This window comes from Rhinatrema bivittatum, chromosome 6 (assembly GCF_901001135.1).
Source record: "Rhinatrema bivittatum chromosome 6, aRhiBiv1.1, whole genome shotgun sequence".
In the NCBI taxonomy this organism is placed as follows: Eukaryota; Metazoa; Chordata; class Amphibia; order Gymnophiona; family Rhinatrematidae; genus Rhinatrema; species Rhinatrema bivittatum.
The window spans coordinates 68,055,103-68,080,225 of record NC_042620.1 but is presented as its reverse complement, the minus strand read 5'-3'; positions in this window follow the sequence as shown (position 1 = coordinate 68,080,225).

Here is a 25,123-nt window from a genome sequence, read left to right as displayed (position 1 = left end):
GCACGAACAAAAGTACGCGCGCGCATAAATTTATAAAATCTACCCCGCTGTGTATCTAAACTTTAGTAAATATTTAACATTAAAAACTGATAAACAAATTGGAAGCAGGACAGTAAGTTTTAAATGTTTTCCTTCTAAATTTTGTGTGCTTGGATTTTCTTTATTTTGGTCTGCATATGCATAATGTCATATATAGTCACAGTGCCCTGTTTCTTATAACAGATTTTTCCAAATTAGATCGCTAAAGATAGCACATATTTTACCAGATTTCTCAAAATTCTATGGATATTACATGACAAATTTTCATAATTTTTAATAAAATTTCACATCACTCACTAGGCAAAAAAGACACATTTTTATTGAAAACCTTTCATATTGAGGTCAACACTCAAAGCCATATAGACAAATAGCATACAAGTTATCCATCTCTCAATGGCAAGGATTTTAATATTGAGTCGGTGCTGAGCACAGCTGAAGTGTAAACTATGGGAAACTGACCTGTCCAGTGCAGTTTCTGTCAGAAGCTAGGAGGAAAGCACTGGGAGTGGTAAGCATAGTACTTTCCTCCTGACAAGGGCTTTTTAAATGACAGTGGGGAGATGGAAGCAGATCTGGATGATGCAGGGGTGGCAGCTCATGACTTTGAGACTATGGATGGTTGAGGGGAGGGTCCAGGTTGGGATAAAAATTGGTTTTAATTATGAGAACGAGGATGGTTGGTGTTATCCTGATCTGCAGACCTTCAACGATTTACACATCTGGGAGGGGATATGGAGTAGGGGATTGCATGGCCCTACAGGACCTTCTTTGAAATTTGGTGGGGGAAAAGGATGAAATCGGGCATCTGGCCCCTTCTATTTTTTTTTTTTTTTAATTTCTCAGCGCTACTTAACCAGATGTCGTTTCAAGGCTAGATAACCAGTAAGCTTTCTTAATTATCAGGCTAGAGTTAGACAGATAACTTTAGGTAAGTAAATTCAGCAGATGCTTAACCTGCTGAATATACGGGACAAGTTTTCTATCTAACTTTAGCTGGATAACTTCTCCACTAACTGTCTTACTGAATAATGGGCTCATTGCTTTTAAAACACCATTTAGGCTCTAATAAATACAAAATTTACTATGTACAAAAAAATCAACAGCTTATCAAGTAAAGACATATATTTTACAAACTTTTAACTGAAATGTCACTTTTATTTTGGATTGAAATCCAGTGCAACCATTCTTTTCGAATTTTCTTCAGAAAGTCCTTGTCATCTTTTTGTGTATATAAGCTTACACATGTACGTTGGAGCTAGGCTCAACATGACCGGAAACTCTTATGAATGCTAACTGAAGTTTATTTATTTATTTATTTATTTAACGCTTTTCTATACCGAGTTTCTTGATACAGATAAAATCAACTCGGTTTACATCGAACAAAAGTTTTAACAATAACATAGCCAAGAAACATAATAATATGAGGCAGATATTGGCAGAGTCAAAAGTTACATTTTAACAAGGGCGAGCAACTGTTAAAAGTTAAAGGTCTCTTTGCCAGCTGTGGAACAGGAACTGTTACAGGCTTGCAAGAGACATCCAGGTCTTTGTTACTTAGCAAATGCTTGGGCAAATATGCAGGTATGAGAGCCTTTGTATATGGATGAAATTCTTCATAAGGAACATCACTCCATCCAGGAATTATATTGAAATCATCTTTGATTTGACTTAAAAAAAAAAAAAGGAACATTTTTGAAGAATCAAACATTGTCTGCTTGGTCAGTCTACTATAAGTTCACTCCCATCAGGACAGGAAATGAAGGAGGAACAGCTGGAGGGGGGGAAACTGGATTAGGGAGCAGAGTGAATTGGCTCCTATCTGTTCCAGCTTCAGCCTCACTCCTCCCTTCCTTGCCCATGCAGATTGCCTAGGAGGGGAAGGACTGGAGTATAAAAGAGATATTAGTTGCAGGGGACTGAGACAAAAGGCTTTTGAATCAGCAACCTACAGGCACTGTAGCTTCCTTCGGAAAATTGAATTGGCATGGGAGAGCTTTAAGACCTAGATTCATCAAATGCTATAAATATCATGGAAGTTGTACCTGTGATTAAAAAAAAAGGGGGGGGGGGGGTGGTGAGAGAGAGAGAGAGAACCTTTGTAGAGGGTTACATAAAAGTTCACTATTTACACCACTGTAAGAGGGGCCATTATTAATTTGGGGTGAGGTTTAGTTTTAGGGGGGTGGGGGTAGGTTTGGTTTGGGGGGTGGGGTAGGTTTTAGGGGGCAGTTTTACATACACAGTCAGAGGCACAAAGAACATAGTTGCCATCAGTGAAGATTTAATGTCATTTGAAGTGATGAAGAAGAGCTGATTAGTGCAATGTACTCTCTAGTACCTAGCTGCAATCAAGTAGTTGTTTCTGGTGCTAAAACCTGCATTACTCTGTTACAAGCCATGCTAACCGATAGGGATGTGAATCGTTTTTTGACGATTTAAAAAAATCGTCAGATATTTTTTAAATCGTCAAAAATCATTAAGAGTCGCGATACAATAGAAATTCCCCTGATTTATCGTGAAAAATCGTAAATCGGGGGAGGGGGGAGGGTGGGAAAACTGGCACACCAAAACAACTCCTAAACCCACCCCAACCCTATAAAACTAATCCCTTACCTTCCCCCACCCTCCCGAACCCCCCCCCCAAAACTTTTTACGAGTACCTGGTGGTCCAGTGGGGGCATGGGGACCGATCTCCCGCTCTCGGGCCATCGGCGCCATTTTGGCTGCCACTCAAAAATGGCACCGATGGCCCGATAAAAAAAACAACCCACCCGACCCTTTAAAAATGACCCCTTAGCTTCCCCCACCCTCCCGAGCCCCCCAAAACATTTTAAAATTACCTGGTGGTCTAGTGGTGGTCCCGGGAGTGATCTCCCGTTCTCGGGCCATCGGCTGCCACTCATAAAGATGGCGCCGATGGCCCTTTGCCCTTACCATGTGACAGGGTATCCATGCCATTGGCCGGCCCCTGTCACATGGTAGGAGCACTGGATGGCCGGCGCCATAAATACCAGAGCTAGTGATGTCATGCGGTGGGGATGCCCCCGAGGTTCCCGCTATGATGCACATAAAGGACGGGGCTGCGCATGTGCGCATGCCCTAGGTGACTCCTGGAGAAAGATAGCAAACGCAATCGCCCATGCCGGACCGGGAACGCCAAAGGGTTCGGTGTGGAGAAGCGGAGGCAGCCATCTTACCAAAATGGACTGAGTCAGGCAGAAAAAAGGTAAGCCACAGAAGGCGCAGCCATCTGCGACCGACGGGCGCAACACTATACACATTTGTGTTCTCACACTTCTAGGAATACTTAAGGTGCATGATAAGACCTTCCTGCATTGCAGACTATTTGTAGTGTTCACAAGAGGGCCTTACTGTGCATATTAACGTTTATTGCATAGGCTCCTATAGTTTTTCATCACTTTTATATAAATTTGATCTCTACTCTGAAAAATTAGAGAACTGAAGAACATCATTCATCTGAAAATATTCAGTTCTTAGCATTTTTTTCTCATGCTGCAAAACACATACTTGGTTTGCTAAGGGTGTTTTGAGTTTCCTTCTGAATTCTGCAAATTTGTTTTCCACAGTTGAGACCATAGTTTAAAAAAAAACAAAACTTCTGATGTATGAAAGAGTACAAGGAGTGGGGGCAACAGGACAGACAAAGATTTTACTCTAATAGTTTACTTCTTAATGATAAGTGTAAAATAAATTTCTACATAAACAATTTAGCAAGACTTTGCTGGTTTTCACAAGGACAGAACACTGCGAATTCCTAAATACTTGAGGTTGGAAATGAAGAAAGTGAAAGTGTGCATGGGGGTAACCTAAATGGAGTGGCAGAGCAAATTGCTGCGCAGACTGGATGGACCATTTGGTCTTTATCTGCCATCGTTCCTTTGTTAATTGATGTGGCATATAAATGTAAAAGTTTTCATACAATAGTAAAAGTGGTGAAAACTTGTGGATTAAATATGCAATCTCTAGCAAAATCTTGTGGAAATCAATGGGTCATTTAAAGTAGGCTTCTATGGATAGTGAAAAAGTTAGTCATTTCAAAAATAACTTGCAAAATGTAAACTTTACTTACTGTGTTTTCCAAATTTTTTTTGTGGGAGGGTGATTTCCAAGGCTATATCCTCAGGTAAAACAGAACTGTAACTTGGAAACATTTATCTCTCATTTTCTGTGAGTAAACTTAAGCACATAGGGGTAGATTTTCAAAGGGTTACGCGCATAATAGACGCGCGTAACCCTTTAAAACCTACCCCTGTGCGCGCCGAGCCTATTTTGCATAGGTTCAGTGGCGTGTGCAAGCCCCGGGATGCGTGTATGTCCCGGGGCTTTGAAAAAGAGGCGGTCTGGGGGCGGGGCCGATGGTGGGGCGGCAGTCCAGGGGCGGTCCATGGCGGTCCGGGGGCAGTCCCGAGTCCTTCAGCACAGCGGCTGTGCCGGGGGTTTGCACGCCAGCAGCTGGCCGGCGCGCAAGTTACGCCTGCCAGAGGCCAGAGGCAGGCATAACTCCTGTAATAAAGGTGGGGGGGGGGGATTTAGATAGGGCTCGCGCATGTTATAAAATCGGGTGTACATTTGTGCATGCTGGGTAGCGCGCACAAATGTACCCCGCGCGCATAAAATTAAAAATGTTCCCCATAGTGTTATTCGAAGCATAATTTTATTCACATTGAGAAGTGGCATTCTTCGTATACTTTTGGATTATCAAATGTATCCCAATTATTCTTTATTCTTAGGAAAATTTCTCACACAAATTAACAGTGGTAAACATTTACAGGTAGTTTTCATGGTTCAATTTTCAAAGTAAAAAGTACTTTCAAACTATTCCATCAATATGGACATTTAGAAAACTATCCCCATAATGTTTCCATATATATATATATATATATATATATATATATATATATATATATGATCAGAAGTCAATTTGTCTTCGGCTATCTCCATACTGTTCCTTTCCTAGCACTTTTTGACTGATTTGCTTTGCTCTCAATTCAATAATCTGGCCATAATTATTGAGTGTAGATCAATGTCATGTATTTTTGAAGTTTACTAACCTCATAACAGATGGCCATTCAGATGCTCATTATTCAATACAGTAATCCTTTTTAAGAAAGTACTTGACAACACAATTCTTATAAGTACTGGTTGATTTTTTAGTGAATATATCTCTTTTTATTTTTCTGATTCTATTGCCCATATTTTAAGGTCAAGCCTACTATTGGGCCCTAAAAGTAATATATTGATTTATTATTTTTTTAATTATTTCTTTATTCAATTTTAATTAAAAAAATATTTTAAACAAAAATATACATAAGTAATATTGATACAATAACATAAAAAGGAAACAAATGTAAACAAATCTCAATATCTTGTATCTCAATTACATCACCAATAATGGGGGGAGAAAACATATATTTATATAACTAAAAATCATAATTATAATTGAGAGGAGAGAGAGTATTTATTTTACTTTTTAAGCATCTATACTACCACCCTCTATATTTTTACCTGCAAAAATGTCTCCAAATGTAATGGGTCTGAGAAACTATACTTATTTCCTTGATAGGTTACATAACAAATACTAGGGATGTGAATCGTGTGCCCGATCGTTTTAACGATCGGGTTGAGCTGGGGGAGGGGGGAATCTGATCGTTACGAGATGTGAATTGGAATCGGTTCCGATTCCAATTAACATCACTATTTTTTTTTAGTGAGGCCCGCGCCGATAAAACCCCCCCACCCCGACCCTTTAAAATTACCCCCTTAGCCTCCCCCACTCTCCCGACCCCCCAAAACAACTTTTTACACATACCTGGTGGTCCAGGGGGGCTGCGGGCAGCGATCTCCAGTTCCCACGCTATCAGCTATCACCATCAGCCGACCGTCGGCCCCTATGACATAGTGAGGGCAAAGGTAGCGCCGGTGCCATTTTGAATACTGGCAATATGGCCAGAGTGCAGGAGGTCACTCCCAGACCCCCGCTGGACTTTTGGCAAGTCTTGTGGGGTCAGGAGGCCCCCCCAAGCTGGCCAAAAGTCTCTGGGGTCCAGTGGGGGTCTGGGAGCGATCTCCTGCATGCGGGCCATATTGCCAATATTCAAAATGGCACCGGTGCTACCTTTGCCCTGTCACATGGTAAGGGCAAAGGGCCATCGGCGCCATTTGTTTTAGCGCAGCTGATAGCGTGGGAACGGGAGATCACTCCCCGCAGCCCCCCTGGACCACCAGGTATGTGTAAAAGGTTTTTGGGGTGGGGGTGTCAGGAGAGTGGGGGAGGCTAAGGGGGTAAATTTAAAGGGTCGGGTGGGGGGTTTTTTATCGGGCCATCGGCGCCATTTATATTAGTGGCAGCCAAAATGGCGTTGATGGCCCGAGAGCGGGAGATCGTGCCAGGACCCCCCTCACTGGACCACCAGGTAATTTAAAACATTTTGGGGGGGTTCGGGAGGGTGGGGGATTTGTTTTAAAGGGTCGGGGTGGGTTTTAGGGTTGTTTTGGTGTGCTGGTTTTCCCACCCTCCCCCTCCCCCGATTTACGATTTTTCATGATAAATCGGGGGAATTTCTATTGTATCACGACTCTAATGATTTTTGACAATTTAAAAAATATCTGACGATTTTTTTAAATTGTCAAAAAACGATTCACATCCCTAACAAATACAGGGGTACTTTAGGAAAAAACTAGCCCCGATTGCTAGCAATTTAATTTTCAAGGAGAGGAAATGCCTCCTCTTAGCCTGTGTGGCTCTTGAGACATCAGGAAACAGAAATATTCTCTGACCGCAAAAATTAGGATCTTTATGTTTGAGAAAATCTCTAAACAATCTATCTTTGTCAGACTCTAATTGGAGAGAAATAAATAGGGTAGCTCTTTTCTGTATGATGTCTATAGACTCCTCGAGGAACATTGAAACTCCAATAGTTGAAGTCTCAACTTTTTCCTCTCTCTGTTCTACCAATTTATCGGGAAAATAAAAGATCTTAGAGATTAATGGCAAATCTCTATCTCCATACTGCAATATATCTCACATATATTTTTTAAGCATTTCTATTGGGGATAAGAGCCTAGTCTGAGGAAAATTAGTCAGATGTAGGTTTTTATACCTCATCATATTTTCTAGCTTTTCCAGTTCTTTATGAATAGATAAACTATCTCTTATATGTATTGTTTCAGTATCTTCCAATAGTTTCATTTTGGTTGTTTCCTTCACCAAATCTTCCTTTAAATTGGAAACACCCATTTTTTGTTCCTCAATCTGCAATTTGTTTGAATTCACAATGGCTGACAATGACATATTCATTTGAGATACACTTTCATTCATTTTTTACATCATTTTCCAAATGTCTTTTAATGTTACATCTTCAAGTGGATCACTAGGCCATAGCTCTGGCCTCTTTGATTCTCCTTCAGAATTACATAGATTATCACTCATCTTTATATCACAAGAATCTGCACAGTCACTTCATTTAGGTAGGCTGCCAGATTCTAGGTGCAAGAACCCATATGGTAGTGTTGCCATAGGCTGGGGGGGGGGGGGGAGTGATGGTCCAACGCTGGGGCTCAGAGAAGCTGAAAATTGCCCTACTGAACTATCCCCTAATGGCGATTCAACCCATCTAAAAACATGGTCATCCATCGGGCCCCTAGGTTTTATAGGGGATATAGGGATACTTTTAATTTTTCTTTTCCTTCCCATAACATGGGTTAGACTAGACCAGCAAAGTCCACCAATATCCAAAGCAAATCCTGGACTCACCCACTTCTTCCTCCGGACTTCTGGTCTTCTCCGGGCTAAGCCGGGCAAAGCCGTGTGCCGCTTGGGAGTGCGCGGCTTAGGCGCGTGCCAGCGGTGGCAGTGCACCACTTTCCTGACAATTTTATAGGCAGTCTCGTTCCGATGACATCACCAGTCCCGCCCCCCACTCGGGCTCAACTGTTCTCTCTTTTTGTAGATGTTTCTCAAGCTGGCCCAGGGTCCAGGAACCCTGGAGACCTCTCTCTCTCTCCTCTCAGCAGGCTCCCCAGCTTTATTGCCACTTTCCTGCCAATTTTATGGGCAGTCTCGTTCCGATGATGTCACCAGTCCCGCCCCCCACTCGGGGCTCAGCCGTTATCTCTTCAGGTAAATGTTTCTCAAGCCGGTACAAGGTCCAAGAATGCTGGGGGCCTCTCTCTCCTCTCAGCAGGCTCCCCAGCTTTACCGCCACTTTCCTGCTGATTTTATGGGTAGTCTCGTTCCGAAGACGTCACCAGTCCCGCCACCCACTCGGGGCTCAGCTGTTCTCTCTTCGCGTAGATGTTTCTCAAGCCGGCACAGGGTCCCAGAATGCTGGGGGCCTCTCTCTCTCTCCTCTCAGCAGGCTCCCCCGATTTATTAAAAATGTTAAAGCCTCTACATGTACATAGTAGTTGTATATAGGATCGTAACTGGAAGATTATTGCTGGGGTAATATTAATAATGTTGTTGTATAGAGTTTAATAAGTACATTATTAATATTAAGATTACAACTCAAGATATGCTGAAATTTATGTATACTATTAAATGGAGACTGGGTAAGCCTTTGTAGTCTTGTCTTTGCTAAGTGCAGAAAAACCTGTCTGGTCATAGTATTCACCTATAAACCACAAAAAGTTAATAATGGGCTTACTTTTTAACTCAGATCCACAGCTAGCCGAGTTTGAACACATTAAATGATTATTGACTTATTATGTGTTTCCTTCCAACTAGCAACTTGATTGACTTTAATTTCAGTCACATATTTTACTACAGGGTCCTCAAGCACTGTGATTCTCATCACATTTTACAAGTAGAAAAATTGAAATGTTATGAAAAGTTGAATCTATAGTGGCTCAACTCAGATGGTCTTTCTGATCACTAGGTCACACCAATTGGTTTACTTAACCTTAACTGAGCCAAATGATTGCATATTTCAGAAACAATGTAAAGAAACTGTTCCTTTCCATTCAGAAATGTTTTCAGAGATCACACAATTTGTGGAAAGCCTCAAAATAAGTCAATTTACAAGAGGCAGGATTCGAGCATAAGAACATAAAATGTTGCCATACTGGGTCAGACTGAGGGTCCATCAAGCCCAACATTCTGTTTCCAAAAATGGCCAATTCAGGTTACACGTCCCTCACAAGTATCCAATCATTAAATAGATCCCATGCTACTAATTCCAGTAAAAGCAGTGGCTATTCCCTAAGTTAACTTGATTAATAGCAATTTATGGACTTCTCCTCCAGGAACTTATCCAAATCTTTTTTAAACTCAGCTATACTAATTGACCTAACTACATCTTCTGGCAACAAATTCCAGAGCTTAACTGTACTTTGAGTGAAAAAGAATTGTATCTGATTTGTTTTAAATGTGCTACTTGCTATCTTCAGGGAGTGTCCCCTAATCCTTGTATTATCTGAAAGAGTAAATGACCAATTCATATTTACTCATTCTATTCCTCTCATTTGGCATTAAAAGTAGGCCAGCCACAAAAAGTGTTTCTATTATTCAGGTCAAATCATCATGTTCTCCTTTTCTTGTGAGAGGTTGTTTGAGATTGTTTCAGTTTATATAATATGTTGGAATAAATTTAATTGTCCATGGACTATGATCTTTTAACCTTTTGATTAGAAGCTTGCAGTTTGTGGTTTTCATGATTCCTTCCAGTTATGACTTGTGATGGGCAGAATTTTGACTTATGATTCATGTATTGTTTTGGGGAATTTCTCTGTGACTTTATTGAATATGTCTTTAAAACATATTCAAACTACATATATGGAAGATACAAGCCAGTATGTCAAAATACTACTTATTTTGACTCTTTTTGAGTAGTATATTGATCAGTAAGTCCACAATAATCAGAATTTGCAATCCAAAAATTATGATTAATGAGCCACCCAATGAGCGGTAAAATCATTCGGTTCAGGCTTTGTTTTCAGCCCGCAGCGGGAAATTTAGTTTTTCCCGTGGTTCGGGCTTTTTTTTTTTGGGTACCCTGATTTTTGGATTAGCGAGCGCTAACAGGGAGTTAGCGCGCACTAACCCAAAACATGAATTTTTCAGAAATTTCGGAAAAATTGTGTTTGTTTTTCGGGTCCTCTGAACCAGGATGAATTAGACAATTTTGTTGAAATTGTCTAATTCATCCAAAACAAATGCACATCCCTAGTTATTATCAATTCATTTTGATTTTTAAAATTCTACCCAGTGATTCTTGGATAATTTATTATGAATTTAGGATCATTGTTCATTTGAGATTTTTAGTAAAACTAATGATTTGGCATAGCTCTATATATTCCAAACAGATTTACTATAAAAATGTGTTAGGTGTGATGTCTTTGGTTGGATCAACACAAAAGATGTTGTAGTATATAAGCTTTGGACAACACATATGTTATATGTGTTTTCATATGTTATATGCTTCATATGTTATAACTAAGACGGAACCCATGAGGGTCCAAAAGTTCATGTACTACAATAGCTCTTGTGCTGGTCTAATAAAAAGTATCACAACTTAAAAAGATTCCATTTTTCTTCATGATCAATATGATTACTAAAATTCTGCACTAAAGAATGATTTATTATTAAAACAAACAATACTAGATTATCAGAAAGTATTCATGTCTGTTTGTAACCTGTTTGTCCTTTTTAAGCATGATAAAATGTCATAATTCCATTGGAAATATTTTAATAACAAGCAATTCTATTTTTTTGCACTTATAATATATGTAGAAAATTATCCTCAACAATGCTTTCAAAAATTAACATGGCTGCATTTGTTGAAGTATAATATAGGCAGCAAAGACTCTATACCCTTTTCCTGTTCCTGCTCTAATTATAACAATGCATCCCCACTCATAACAAAGAATGACCTGCCACAGTTACTGGAATCAAAAGGCCTCAGTTTTATTAGTAATAGAAAGACACCCTAGTTACTTGAGCTTGATGATTAACAAACATCTTCCAAATTACCTAGGTGGGCATCTGTCACACACCAGCAAGATGCACAACTCACTGACCATCACTTGTATAGGCTCTGGCAGCACCGGTCGCCTCCTTAAGAAAACCCCATCACATCCCTGCAAAGAGCCTCATACCAAGGTGACTGCACTCAATCACACTAAATCTACACAAGGTTCTCCCAAGTCAAAAAATGAGCCCACTCCTCCAATTAGTAGATACCAGCCTAGCTCAACCCTACTTAGGTATTTTGCCCTCACTTTCCAGCTGCAACAAACCAAACCCCAAGAACTATATAAAGATAAAATACCGAAAGGGTGGATGAGAGGTTAACAGACCGGAAAAACATGGAAGACAAAAAAGGCAGGAAGCACAGTTCCTTCTCTCTTCTTATACCTATCATGATGGACCATCTCCTTTCCCTTGCTCCTCTGGGGCACCACCAATCACAATGCTGAAACAGTCTCTGCTTGTTATTTAACACCCGAGAGGAGCAAGGGATCCCTCCCCAATAGGCCTCAACTCCCTCCTCAGTAAACCCTGAGCAGCAGTACAAGGCCAAGCCTGCCCTGTTCAATAAAGCAAAGATTGTGGAAAAGTATCAAACATTTGACTTGACTTTGTATTTTAATATGGTAATATTAATACATGCCTATCATGGTAGCTCCTTTCAGTGGAATACAACAATCCTATGAGATTATAAATTCTAGTACTGACCCTTTAAGACTGAGAATCATATAGCACAATTTCCATTTACACAGAATACCAGTTCATTTTGATTAAAATATTCTGCTTTTATCTAAATGTAGATTCTTGCTTCTATTTATTAATTTATTGAATTATTACAGACTAACTGCACATCATGGGCCTATTAGTAAAATGCTGGTAAAGCTCAGAAAGAAGAGAGTTTTTTTCTTGTATCATACTTAATATTTTATCTGCTTGTTTTCTGCATAGTTATGTTGTAATCAGAATCTAAAAACATTTTTAACCCTTGAATAAAAAACTTCTAATTACTTAATTGACAATTTTCAAAGTTGATTTTTGTATAAATTTTGTAATTCATTTAGTGCATAGAAGTGATTTCAAAACACGCCGAGTATATGCATGTTTCACACAGGAAAGTACAAACAAAGTAGGCATGTTTAGGGCATGGTTTGGATGTTCCTGTGTGCTTTTCTATTTTATTAAGCCTTATGTGTGAATGCCATCAACAATGTGCAAACATTTTACACCTGTTATTTAAAGCACCAAATTCAAACTAGCATTGCCTTTTGGACCTGGTGTTTGGTGTTGTTGACTTCTCTCAGAGAGTAGACAGGGTAGATTTCTAGGAGTTGAGGGAAAGTGGGTGAGGAGCTAACTGGGAAATTTTTGTCTTTGCCCTAAAGTGTGTTTGCCTGTATTGAGTTTTGTTGAGTTTCTCCATCTGTCTGATACTAGTTTGCTTCCATTCTTCGGGGGAAACCTACTGTGAATAGCACTGCATTTCTGAGTGTGTGTGTGTGTGTGTGTGTAATGTGTATGTGTATGTGGTGAGTGAGGCTGACTAGGGCTGATTGGGTGTGGGTGTGTCACTGGGGTTGTCTGGAGTGATGTGAATGGAGATGAACTAATGTTGAGCCTAAGGAGGGTTGATATTTAAAACCCAGCTGGCTAGGCTCATTAGCTGGATAAACTTATCTGACTAACTTAGCAGATACATTTATAATTTGTCTGAATATCAGGACTTAGGCTAAGTTAGATAGATAACTAGCTCCTCCCAGTTATGCCCCCCATCCCGCTCAACACTTAGACAGTCTTGTCTTGTGCAGGTTTAGGGTCAGCAAGCAAAGCATACCATTATACCAGCAGTTAGAACATCTGCACTCAAAGAGATTATACCTTGCCAGTATACTTCAAAGATACTATGGCACTAGCCTTTTTTGCCAGTGGCATCTTCCAGACATCTCGAAGTGTTACAGTTGGAATAAGCCAGTTAGCCACCTCGATATTTATTGATCAGTTTCTGGCCGCATTTCTCAGTTAAACACCATTATATATCTTTCCCTTAGAAAAGATAGCAACATAGCATCAAATTATGACTGATTTCTACCAACTTGCATGTTTTCCTTCAGTTTGGGGGCTATCAACTGTAATCATGTCTCTATTAACAGCACCAGTGGACAATAAAGCCACCTTCTGCAACCACAAGGGCTTCCACTCCCTCAACATGCAGGTGGTCTGTGATGCCAAGAAGATCATTATTGACATACTGCTGAGGTATATTAAATCCTGTCATGATGCCTACAGTATACCCTCTCACAGTCATGAATTCATGACCATATTCCAGGAAGGTCTCATCTCTGGGGTTAGGTTCTAGGTATGTATACTGCTATCACCTCAAGCACACAGCAACTATCCTCTGCCCTTTTTTTCTCCCTCTGTCTCTAGGTTGTCTTGCCACTTTGGCCCAGGAAGCTTATTTCAGCCTCGCTGCCTACCAGCTTGAGATATCTCACTCTGCTAGTCTCTGCCTTCTTCTCTACAGGTGATAGAGGATATCCACTCAAAACCTGGCTCATGACCCCACTGGCATACCCACAGGCACTAGAAGATGTCTGCTGCAACAGGGCCCACTGGCAGACAGAGGCAGTCATAGAGAGAACATTTGGTCTACTCAAAACATGTTTCCACTGCCTGGACAGATGAGGGGAATGTTTCCTCTTCATCCCAACAAAGGTCTGTGACTTCCTTTCAGCCTGCTGCATGCTTCATAACCTGGCCAAATGCTGAGGTCTGGATCCTCCAAAAGGCAACCATTTTACAGAGCCCAGTGATTAAGAGAAGAAAGAGGAGGAGGATTCATATGCCCTGAGTAAGGAGGAATTTCAGGATATACATCACCGGACTCATCAATATATATGTGTATGGTTAGAAACTTTAAATAAATAGTAACTATATTCAAGAAACTTATTTGCCTTTCTTACAAAGACTGCTTAACTTGCTGACTTTGAAGCATGAGGTGTCCATCCGGTTTGTCCTTGACCTTGAATCTATGGTCTTGACTAAGGTTTCGTATACTTCTGTTATTGTGGAAGGCAATAGAGGTGTGCATTTGTTTTCGATGTATTGGCAAACCGCAACGTATATGTCCCTATTTGTTGTATTAGTGGGGTCTAACTATTTGTTGTATTTGTGGGGTCTAACTAATAAATCCCCCACCCTCCTGACCCCCCAAGACTTACCAAAAGTCCCTGGTGGTCCAGCGGGGGTCCTGGAGCGATCTCCTGCACTCGGGCTGTCGGCTGCCGGTATTCAAAATGGCGCTGATAGCCGTTGCCCTCACTATGTCGGGAGGGTGGGGGGTTTGCAATTAATTAAATTGGAAGGGTCGGGGTTGGTTTCGGATATCGTTTTGGGGCAGCAGAATTAAAAATTGGCCCGAACCATGGGAAAACAACATTTCCCATGGTGATCCGATAATGAAGGCCGAACTGAAAGGTCAGCCGAATCACATCTCTAGTATATACATATTTTATTTTCCAGATAATCTGTGTGTTATGTTACCTAATAAGCTAAATATTGGGTATAAGGAAATCAAGGCTTTTGTTAATGAATCCCTAATTATCTGAAGCCTTTTTCTTTTATTTATCTTTTCTTATCTTTTCCCCTCTTAAGGTAGCATTTAATAAGAGAGGGTGAGGCCCTTCAATCACCACTAAACACTGTTACTGTATTGACCCCATGTATTAGAAGACATTAGGGATGTGCAGAACAAAAAAAAATTAGATATGATTCGTTCATTCATTTCATTGGTACTCATAATCATTTCATTAGTTTCAATATGAAAAAAAAGTATTTTGTTTATTAGTTTCTTTAATTCTATTTGTTTTCCATTAAAGCAAATGGGAGAATTATTACAAAATCCTAAGGTACAGATAAAGGGACCAAGATTCAAAAAGAGTGGTTATCTGGATAAAGAATTCAAAAGCATGGGAGAAGGGTATGGCAGCACCCCGGATTGGAAGGAAATAATCAAAGTATGCCAGAAAATGCAGACAGAAAAAATTAAAAATATCAAGGTGTAAAATGAGCACATGGCAGAAAGATTGAGCAGAACAAGTATCTGAAGGTATTGGATGAGGGGATAGTATTAAGGCAGAGTGGCAAGGGAGATCCCAGTTATTCCATGTGAGCATGCAGACAGCCATAGAGAAGGGGCGGGTGGCTCTTCCTGTCAAAATATGGCTGCACTGGCTGATCCACCAGTACAGTAGGATATGTTTGTGTCACAGAGTAAGCCACACATGTCATAGCAAGTTAGTAGGTAGCAGTATAGTGGAAACTGCTAGAGAGCCATGGTTCATGAAGCGGTGTCTCAAGTGTGCAAAAGAATGGATAGATGTGGCAAGAGCAAGAGATGGCAAGAAGGTGAGTACTAGGGATGTGAATTGTGTGCCCGATCGTTTTACAATCGGGTTCGGCTGGTGGGGGGGGGGGGGGGGGGGGGGGGGGGGGGGGGGAAATCTGATCGTTACGAGATGTGAATTGGATTCCAATTCACATCACTAATTTTTTTTAGTGAGGCCCGACCGTCGGCCCCTATGACATAGTGAGGGCAAAGGTAGCGCCGGCGCCATTTTGAGTACTGGCAATACGGCCGGAGTGCAGGAGGTTGCTCCCAGACCCCCGCTGGACTTTTGGCAAGTCTTGTGGGGGTCAGGAGGCCCCCCCCAAGCTGGCCAAAAGTCCCTGGGGGTCCAGCGGGGGTCCGGGAGCGATCTCCTGCACGCGGGCCGTATTGCCAATATTCAAAATGGCGCCAGCGCTACCTTTGCCCTGTCACATGGTAAGGGCAAAGGGCCATCGGCGCAATTTTTTTTAGCGCAGCTGATAACGTGGGAATGGGAGATCGCTGCCCGGGGCCCCCCTGGACCACCAGGTATGTGTAAAATGTTTTGGGGGGTATCGGAAGAGTGGGGAAGGCTAAGGGGGTAATTTTAAAGGGTCGGGTGGGTTTTTTTTTTATCGGGCCATCAGCGCCATTTATATTAGTGGCAGCCAAAATGGCGCTGATGGCCCGAGAGCGGGAGATCGCGCCGGGACCCCCCCCCCACTGGACCACCAGGTAATTTAAAACATTTGGGGGGGGTTTCGGGAGGGTGGGGGATTTGTTTTAAAGGGTCGGGGTGGGTTTTAGAGTTGTTTTGGTGTGCCGGTTTTCCCGCCCTCCCCCGATTTACGATTTTTCACGATAAATTGGGGGAATTTCAAAAAACGATTCACATCCCTAGTGAGTACCATAGATGAAAAATGGCATAAAAATCCTGGGGAGTGCTTCAGTGAGTATGTAATGCAATGTATGGCAAGGGCCTCAGTGGTAATGTTTTGAACATGGCATGTTGTAGCTGTAAATGATAGACTTCAATGGTTAAGGTTAGAAAATAGCATGCTGTAGCAATAAGTGACAGGTCTCAGTGTTAATGGTTGGAACATGGCATGCTGGAGCTGGAAGTGACAGGCCTCATTAGTAAAGGTTGAAACATGGCATGCCTGAGCTGAAAGTGGAAGGCCTCCATGTTAACAGGTTGGAACATGGCATGCCACAACTGCCGTTAGTGACAGGCCTCATTAGTATTGGTAGGAACATGACATGCCAATAAGTAATAGGCCTCAGTGTTAATGATTGTAACATGGCATGCTGCAGCTGTAAGTGACAGGCCTCATTGGGAATGGTTAGAAGATGGAATGACATACCAGTAAGTGACAGGCCTCATTGGTAGTGGTTGGAACATGGCATGCTGTAGCTACCATGACTGGCCTCATTAATAAATGTTAGAACATGGCATACCATAGCTGTGACAGGCCTCATTATTAGTGGTTGGAACATGGCATGCCGTAGCTGTAAGGAACAGGCCTCATTGATGATGGTTGGAACATGGTATGCTATAGCTGCTGTGACAGGCCTTATTGGTAATAGTTGGATTTATTTATTTATTTTATTTAGGCATTTTATATACCATCATTCCAAAAGAAGATCACGATAGTTTACAAAATCAACATTCATGTTCTAGGTCAGCATTCATGATCTAAGTCTATATAACAACAAATACATGTTCTAGGTCAACACAACATCAGATACATGTTAATTAGGGGCTGGGATAGTAGTTTGTGATACATAATTTCCAATCAATGACCATCATGTCTTAGTCAGTGAGTTGTCATGATACACTTCACATTTCTTATTACTTTTGGACATTCTGGACAGTAGCTATGATTTTTTATAATTAAGTTATCTGCATATTGATAACTTAATTATCAATATGCAGATAACTTAATAGGCCCCGGCAGCACCGGGGCCTATTAACTTTAGTTCACGTTTGAAACTCTTTTTTTCTGTTATCAGACATAATGCCTCTGGTAGAGAGTTCCACAACTTGAGACCCACTATGGAATACATTTGGTTTCTTATATGTGTTAGATGTGTACTCTGTGATGTAGGCACATTTAATAGTCCTTTGTTTTGTGATCTTAAGGTTCACTGCAATGTAAAGTTGAAGTATCATTCCTATTAAGCAGGATTTGTGTCATTGATAATATTGAAAATTAGTGTCAGTACTTTATAATGAATTCTGGATTGTACTGGCAGCCAGTGCAGTGCAATCAGCAAGTGGGGATGTGGTCAAATTTCCTTACCGCTAATAAAAATCTTGCTGAGGCATATTGTAATAACTGTAGAGGTTTTAATAGTCCTGAAGGTAAGCTAGAAAAAGGGAGTTACAGTAGTCTATGTTTGAAAATATTAGTATTTGTAAAACAGCACAGAAGTCCTGTAAGGTTAGTAAAGGTTTTAACCGATACAATATTCTTATTTTGGAGTATCCTGATTTTATTAATTTGCCTATGTGCTTTTCCAATGTCAAGTTCTCATCATTCTGTATTCCAAGGTTCTGTACTTGATCAGAGGGTGTGATGTTAAAATTACCCAAGTCTAGAGATGGTGGTTTGACTATAGAGGAGTTTCTCCTTAACCACACTTTTTAAAGTTTTTTGTGTGTTTAGAGCTAGTTTCAGTTTAGAAAACTCTTGTTGTACTGTTTTCATGTATGTTGATAGTGTTGAAGCAATTTTTCCAAATGATTTGGTGAAGGGAAAGTAAAACTTATCTGCTTATAAGAAGAAGTTGATTTCTAGTTCCTCTAGTAATCTATACAGAGGCAGCATGTAAATGTTGAATAGTGTTGCCAAGAGTGATGAACCCTGGGGGACACCAGTATCGATTGGGAAGGTATCAGATGTGTGATTGTCTAGTTAGACTTGAAATGTCCTTTCTGCTAGGAAGGAAGAGAACCATTTGAGAGCATTTCCATCTATTCCAGTTTTTCTCAAATGATTGCATAACAGTGTCGAAGGCTGCAGTTAAATCAATTAATACCAATATATAAGATTCATTATTGTCAACCCCTTTTGTACAAGGTATATTAAAGAAGTGAGTAAAGTTTCTGTTGAACAATTTTTTCTGAACTCAAATTGGAATAATTATTGTCTTCTAGGTTGTTTTCTAATTGAAATACCACTGCTTTTTCTAGGACTTTGCAATAAAAAGTAAGTTGGATATTGGTCAATAGTTGTTCCAATCATCAATTCTGCCAGATCTATTTTTTTTGGATTGGTTTAATAACTGCTTGTTTTGCCCTAGCAGGGACCAATCCTTCTGATAACAAGTGGTTGATTATGGTTGTGATTGTCAGAGTGACCTCGCTGTGCACTATTATCAAGGAACTTGCTGGGATTGGGTCCAGTGGGTGGATAGCAAGCTTAATTTTTGTAATGATTTGGTTGATTTCAAGTTTAGAGATACTATGTCAAATGTATTCTATTTTGCCTGCTCATGTTTTTCTTTAGTTTCTTTGTTGGCGAGCAAGTAGAGAATTGTGTTTTTAACCTATTGATTTTCTCTAACAAAAAAGTGGCATATTCATTGCAGGAATTATTTGAAAAGTAGTAGCTACTTGAGATGGAGGAAGTTAGGTCCTTGATTAAATTTTTCATGGTTTTGAAGAGTAATTTGGAATTAAATATCACACGGTTGATCTGTTTGGCATAGTAATCCTTTTTTGCTTTATTGATTTCTGCATGGTATTTTATTAGTAGTGATCTGTATTTTACTAGAGATTCAGTGTATGGGCATATCCTCCATTGTTTTTCTGTTTTTCTCAGTGTCTGTTTAGTGCATCTAAGCTCTTCACTGTGCCATGGTTGTTTTGAGTAATTCTGGGTTTTTTGTTTTTTTTTTTAATGTTTTTATCTGCACTGGGCTTAGGGTATCTACTGTCTCGTTGATGATTTTATCCCAAGATTCAAAAGCTGTGGAGGAATTGGCTTGATTAAAATCAAATAGCTTATTTTTAATTGATTTGTCAAGAACTACAGGTTCAATATTTTTTCTGAAGGTGAAAGTTTGATTGTTCTTTAAATTTGTTTGTTTTGTGTTGAGGAGGGTTAAATTTGCTTTTATTATTTGATGGGCAAAATTCTGTGGGATATTTTGATGATACAATTATTGTGATTGGCAAATATTAGGAAAATAATATGTCCAGCTTTATGAGTGGGGTTTATTACGACTTGAGACCATACCATTGCTTCCATTATATAAAAAAAAATTCATATGCTGTAGTTTTAGGTGTTCTATCTACATGTAAGTTAAAGTCTTCTATGATTGTAGTAGTGTCGGGTGAAGGAAATGCATTGGTGAATAATTTGATTAGTGTAAGCAGTGTTTCAGGGGGGAATAGACCATGCCATATCTGTAAGTGACAGGCCTTAGTGATAATCATTGAAACATGGCATGCCTTAGCTGCAAGTGACAGGCTTAATTAGTAAAGGTTGGAACATGGCATGCCATAGCTGCAATAGGCCTTATTGGTAATGGTTGGAACACTGAATGCCATAGCTATAGCTGAGAGGCTTCAGTGTTAATGGTTGGAACATGGCATGCCGTAACTACTGTAAGTGACAGGCCTCATTAGTAATGTTTGGAACATGGCATGCCATAGCTGAAATTGACAGACCTCATTGTTAATGGTTGGAACATGGCATGTTATAGCTGTGAGTGACAGGCCTCATTGGTAATGGTTGGAACATGGCATGCCGTAGCTGTGAGTGACAGGCCTCAGAGTTAATGGTTGGAATTTGGCATACCATAGCTGTAAATGAGAGGCCTCATAGTTAATGATTGGAACATAACATGCCATAGCAGTAAGTTACAGGCCTCAGTATTAATAGTTGGAAAATGTCATGTCATGGCTGAAAATCTCAGGCCACATTTGTAATGGTTGGAACATAGAATGTCGTAGTTGCTGTAAGTGACAGATCTCATTGGTAATGGTAGGAACATGGAATGCCATAGCTGTAACTTGCCTCATTGTTAATGATTGGAAAATGGCATGCCTTAGCTGCTAGTGACTGGCCTGATTGGTATTGGTTGGAACATGGCATGCTGTACCTGCAACAGGCCTCGGTGAGTACATAAGAACATAAGAAATTGCCATGCAGGGTCAGACCAAGGGTCCACCAAGCCCAGCATCCTGTTTCCAAACCAGGCCACAAGAACCTGGCAATTACCCAAACACTAAGAAGATCCCATGCTACTGATACAATTAATAGCAGTGGCTATTCCCTAAGTAAACTTGATTAATAGCCGTTAATGGACTTCTCCTCCAAGAACTTATCCAAAACATTTTTTAACCCAGCTACACTAACTGCACTAACCACATCCTCTGGTAACAAATTCCAGAGCTTTATTGTGCATTGAGTGAAAAACAATTTTCTCCGATTAGTCTTAAATGTGCTACTTGCTAACTTCATGGAATACCCCCTAGTCCTTCCATTATTCGACAGTGTAAATAATTGATTCACATCTACTCGTTCAAGACCTCTCATGATCTTAAAGACCTCTATCATATCCCCCCTCAGCTGTCTCTTCTCCAAGCTGAACAGCCCTAACCTCTTCAGCCTTTCCTCATAGGGGAGCTGTTCCATCCTTTTATCATTTTGGTTGCCCTTCTCTGTACCTTCTCCATCGCAACTATATCTTTTTTGAGATGCTGTGACCAGAATTGTATACAGTATTCCAGGTGCGGTCTCACCATGGAGTGATATAGAGGCATTATGACATTTTCAGTTTTATTAACCATTCCCTTCCTAATAATTCCTAACATTCTGTTTGCTTTTTTGACTACTGCAGCACACCTAAAATGGAACCTAACATCGTGTAACTACAGCAAGGGTTATTTTTCCCTATTTGCAGCACCTTGCACTTGTCCACATAAATTTCATCTGCCATTTGGATGCCCAATCTTCCAGTCTTGCAAGGTCCTCCTGTAATGTATCACAATCCTCTTGTGATTTAACTACTCTGAATAATTTTGTATAATCTGCAAATTTGATAACCTCACTCGTTGTATTCCTTTCCAGATCATTTATATATATATATATATATATTGAAAAGCACCGGTCCAAGTACAGATCCCTGAAGCACTCCGCTGTTTACCCTTTTCCACTGAGAAAATTGACATTTAATCCTACTCTCTGTTTCCTGTCTTTTAACCAGTTTGTAATCCACGAAAGGACATCACCTCCTATCCCATGACTTTTTAGTTTTCTTAGAAGCCTCTCATGAGGGACTTTGTCAAATGCCTTCTGAAAATCCAAATACACTACATCTATCGGTTCACCTTTATCCATATGTTTATTAACCCCTTCAAAAAAATGAAGCAGATTTGTTAGGCAAGATTTCCCTTGGATAAATCCATGTTGACTGTGTTCCATTAAACCATGTCTTTCAATATGCTCTACGATTTTGATCTTGAGAATTGTTTCCACTATTTTTTCCGGCACTGAAGTCAGGCTCACTGGTCTATAGTTACCAGGATCACCACTGGAGCCTTTTTTTAAATATTGTGGTTACATTGGCCAGGTACAATGGATGATTTTAATGATAGGATACAAATTTTAACTAATAGATCAGAAATTTCATTTTTTAATTTCTTCAGTACCCTAGGATACATACCATCTGGTCCAGGTAATTTGCTACTCTTTAGTCTGTCAATCTGGCCTACTATATCTTCCAGGTTCACATTGATTTCTTTCAGTTCGTCTGACTCATCATCCCTGAAAACCATCTCCAGAACTGGTATCTCCCCAACATCCTCATTAGTAAACACGGAAGCAAAGAATTCATTTAGTCTTTCTGCAATGGCCTTATCTTCCCTAAGAGCTCCTTTATCCCCTCTGTCATCTAATGGTCCAACCAACTCCCTCACAGGTTCCTTGCTTCGGATATATTTTAAAAAGTTTTTATTATGAGTTTTTGCCTCTATGGCCAACTTCAATTCAAATTCTCTCTTCACCTGTCTTATCAATGTTTTACACTTAACTTGACAATGCTTATGTTTTATCCTATTTTCTTCAGATGGATCCTTCTTCCAATTTTTGAAGGATATTTTTTGGCTAAAATAGCCTCTTTCACCTCACCTTTCAACCATGACGGTAATCATTTTGCCTTCCTTCCACCTTTCTTAATGTGTGGAATACATATGGACTGCGCTTCTAGGATTATATTTTTAAACAATGTCCATGCCTGTTGAACACTTTTAACCTTTGTAGCTGCACCTTTCAGTTTTTTCTAACTATTTTCCTCATTTTATCAAAGTGTCCCTTTTGAAAGTTTAGTGTTAGAGCTGCAGATTTACTTATTATCCCCCTTCCAGTTATTAGTTTAAATTTGATCATGTTATAGTCACTGTTGCCAAGTGGCTCCACCACCATTACCTCGCTCACCAAATCCTGCGTTCCACTAAGAATTCAATCTAAAATAGCTCCCTCTCTTGGTTCCTGAACCAATTGCTCCATGAAGCAGTCATTTATTACATCCAGGAACTTTATGTCTCTAGCAAGTCCTGATATTACATTTATTCAGTCAATATTGGGGTAATTGAAATCTCCAATTATTATTGTACTGCCAAATTGGTTAGCTTCCCTGATTTTTCTAAGCATTTCATCATCTGTCTGACAATTTTGTCCAGGTGGAAGGTAGTATACTCCTATCATTATACTCTTACCCAACACACAAGGGATTTCTACCGTTATATAGATTCTACTAAGCATTTAGTCTCTTGTATGATCTTTATCCTGTTGGACTCTATATCCTCCCGAACATAAAGTGCTACACACCCACCAAGTTGATCCTCCCTATCATTACGATATAATTTGTACCCTGATATAGCACTGTCCCATTGGTTATCCTCCTTCCACCAAGTCTCTGTGATGCCAATTATGTCAATCTCATCATTTGCTGCTATACACTCTAACTCTCCCATCTTATTTCTTAGACTTCTGGCATTGGCATACAGACATTTCAAAGTGTGTTTTTTGTTTGTATTAACAACCTGCTTTTCAGTGGTTAGGGATAATTCAGAAATCATTAGCTTTGGTGATTTTTTACCTTTAGGCAAATGGACTATGTTTGCTTTTAATGGAACCTCTCTGTTGGGATGCCCTAACTCTCCTGTTTCATTAGTATCCTTCAAGGATACATTTATCCGAACCATGCACTGCTGAGTGACTGTCGGCTTTCCCCCTTGTTCTAGTTTAAAAGCTGCTCTATATCCTTTTTGAAAGTTAGTGCCAGCAGCTTGGTTCCACTCTGGTTAAGGTGGTTAAGGTGGAGCCCATCCACTCTGGTTAAGGTGGAGCCCATCCTTTCAGAAAAGTCTCCCCTTTTCCTAACCAGTTAAAATTGGCAATCCTGAAACCGTTACTGAAGAAACCAAATGCTTCTCCATCAGACCCAGCTAACTTCCGACCGATTGCAAACTTACCACTCATCGCCAAACTGATGGAAAAAATTGTCAACAAGCAACTGTCAGAATATCTGGAAGATCATAACATTCTATCCCCAGCTCAATATGGCTTCCGAAAACGACTAAACACCGAATCTCTCTTATTATCGCTCACTGATACCATCCTCGTGAACCTGGAGAAAAAACAATCTTACCTGCTGGTTCTACTTGATCTTTCTGCGGCGTTTGATACGGTAAAACATACTACACTTATAGACCAACTAACTAATATAGGGATCAAAGGCACAGCTCTCAAATGGTTTCACTCCTTCCTAAGCAACAGATTCTACAAAGTAAGGATAAACAACAAAGAATCGCATCCAATCCTTACAGAGCAAGGAGTCCCGCAAGGATCCTCACTTTCTCCCACCCTATTCAATATCTACCTCCTCCCTCTCTGCCACCTACTCTCAAACCTCAAGCTTACCCATTACCTCTATGCAGACGACATTCAAATCCTTCTCCCGATTACAGAATCCCTTCAAAAAACCATCACTTACTGGAACGAATGCCTACAGCCCATTAAGGAATTACTCTCAAGCCTCAACCTAGTATTGAATGCCAATAAAACCGAAATGCTCATTGTCTCTCAGGATCCACTCACAATCTCTTCTAGCTTCTCTCTACCAAACGCTAATAACATGTTCTCACCGGACGTCAGAGACCTTGGAGCATGGCTTGACAATCATCTTAACCTAAAAAAGTTCGTAAACAATACCACGAAGGACTGCTTTTACAAATTGCAAGTCCTCAAAAAACTTAAACCCCTCCTTTATTTCTCCGACTTCAGGCTAGTACTTCAATACATAATATTATCAAAGCTCGACTATTGCAACTCCCTGCTACTAGGTCTACCCAACAACACGATCAAACCATTACAGATGGTACAGAATTCTGCTGCCAGAATTCTAACAAGCACTAACAAAAAAGATCACATCACCCCAATCCTTAGTAATCTACATTGGCTTCCCATTAAACAAAGGATACTCTATAAGGTACTCACAATCATCCACAAAGCGACAAACAAATAGCTCCCATCACGTTAAGCTTTCAACTCCAACCGCACACATCTTCCAGACCTATCAGAAGCGCTTACAAAGGATCACTGCATGCCCAACAAGTAAAATCATCTCTGAGCAAAAGAGCGCTATCCTTAGCAGGCCCCCACCAGTGGAACATGCTCCCCCCAAATCTATGACTTGAACCCAATCATCAAGAGTTC